Below are 2,500 nucleotides of genomic sequence, written 5' to 3'. Positions count from 1 at the left end.
TGGACTTAGCGAATAACATGGCAGACGAATGCTCGAGTATGGAGCCTTTTAGCTATAGCGTTTGGACTTAGCGAATAACATGGCAGACGAATGCTCGAATATGGAGCCTTTTAGCTGTAGCGTTTGGACTTAGCGAATAACATGGCAGACGAATGTACGAATCATGGTCTTTCCACATCTCGTTTCCCTGGCAACGACCGTTGTTTACTTCTATACTTGCGATAAATATCAACATACAAAGTCAGATGACTGATTATCGTTTAATTTCGCAAGTTGATTAGCAGTAATAAGGAGGAATAGGATCACTGACTCTCCCTTGTAGGATGAGCTAGGAAACGCACTCACATCCCCCTGCCAGTAGATGATGTAGGTAGATGCGAAGAAGACGTGACAAAGGTGATGCCACACGTTGGGGAAGCCGCGCCAGAGCTTCTTTTGTGCTTCAGTCTGTGGTTTGTTGTTGAACCATCCTCGGAGGTAGTCTTTGCGGTTAACTGGAAATGACAGTCTCGTGATATTATTAGTATAATTAACCTCGATAAATTCCAGGTATTTTCATACTATATTTAGTTTAGGTATACTTACTCTCGTTACAATTATATCATTTTTTATGCATAGTACTCTATATTAAAACCGTAGGCAATCATAACGTTTGTTATGTATTTTGATTACAATTACTATTAATGCCACTTTAGGCATAGGCTTTATTTGAGAACTGCTCTGTTAATTGTACATATCTGAAACAAATGCATTTCTATTTTAAAAATAAAAATGCTATCAGATTCATCAATATATTACTGCGATTCATTAATTTCATGCCGTAGGTTTACCATTGCAGGTCTTGTGCAGTTATACCTTGTAACCAACTATACATGTAAACCATTCTTCCACCGTGACATAAAATCTAAAAGCGTCATAAATAAACTTCAGTGCCTTATTCCTTAGTGGGATGGAACCAGCGATTATTTGCTCAATCACATATGAAAGCACATTCATCATCAGTCATTTTTGAAAGAGTAATGAAAGTGCTTCACCCAACAACAAGAAAAGAAAAAAATAAAAGAAAAGAATGATAAAAAGATACATCCTCATTTCACAGAAAGCAATAGAGTTATCTTCCCTAAATACATTACTGCGATTCATTGAATACATGCGATAGGTTTACTGTTGCAGGTCTTGTACAGTAATACCTTATAACCAACTATACATGTAAACCACACTTCCACTGTGACATAAAACTTAAAATCGTCATAAATCATCTTCTTCAGTGTCTTATTCCCAAGTGGGACAGAGCCAGCGATCACTTGCATATACATCGTCTATTTTTGAAAGAATAACCAAACTGCTTCACCCAGCAACAAGAAAAAAGAAAAAAAAGAAAAGAACGATAAAAAAATCCTCAAAACAGAAAAAAACAATGGACTTCACTTCCCTATACCATATAAACACGAGGGGAAATATTGTCTCTTTCATTCCGTGGACGAGAGTGTTGCGAGACCCAGACGGAACTCACAGAAGGCGAGGGCGTTCGGCTTCTGCTGGGACGACGCGTAGGACAAGTGGAGGTTTGTGAGCACGAACGATTCGAACCTGCGGGAAGGGGTCTGGTGTTAGTCATAGAGTTATATAGTTATGTGGTTATTCATGGAGTGTGTAGTTATTCATACAGCCTACAGTTATTCATAAAGGGTGTAGTTATTCATAGGGTATAGTTATTCATATACTGTGTTGTTATCTATACAGCGTGTATTTATTCATACAGTGCGTAGTTATTCATACAGCCTACAGTTATTCATATAGCCTACAGTTGTTTATACAACATACAGTTATTCATACAGTTTGTAGTTATTCATACAGGGTGTAGTTATTCATAGTGTATAGTTATTCATATAGTGTGCAGTTATCTATACAGCGTGTAGTTATTCATACAGTGTGTAGTTATTCATATAGCATATACTTATTCCTATGGTATGTCGTTATTTATACAGTGTGCAGTTATTTGTACAGTCTGTGGTTATTCATACAGTGTGTAGTTATTTATATAATGTATAGTTATATATACAGTGTGTAGGTATTCATACAGTCAGTGGTTATTCATAGTGTGTGGTTATTTATATAGTAAGTAGTTACCTATACAGTGTAGTTATTCATACAGTCTGTAATTATTTACACCGTCTGCAGTTATTCATACAATCATCATACAGCCTGTCAAATATTGCAACGATGAATGAGATGTTATTTTAAAAGAGTGCAGTTCAACATGGATGACAAGTCCGTTTAGCGAGGTTTGGGCAGAGGCCTTTGGGTGAACAGGTGGGGCAAAGATCGAGTTCACTTACCAAGCTGAAATTGCTTCTCGTGAGATCGTATTATGGATACATTGCAAGATAACTGAATTTGTAAAATGCAAAGTGGACTTTTACTTATATTTAATCTACCCCCCCCCCATTCTTCCCTCCCCTTCTCGGGCGTCGAATTGTTTACCTAACACGGCTGATAC

The sequence above is a fragment of the Penaeus vannamei genome, chromosome 26 (assembly GCF_042767895.1).
Source record: "Penaeus vannamei isolate JL-2024 chromosome 26, ASM4276789v1, whole genome shotgun sequence".
Classification (NCBI taxonomy): Eukaryota; Metazoa; Arthropoda; class Malacostraca; order Decapoda; family Penaeidae; genus Penaeus; species Penaeus vannamei.
This window is presented reverse-complemented; position numbering follows the sequence as displayed.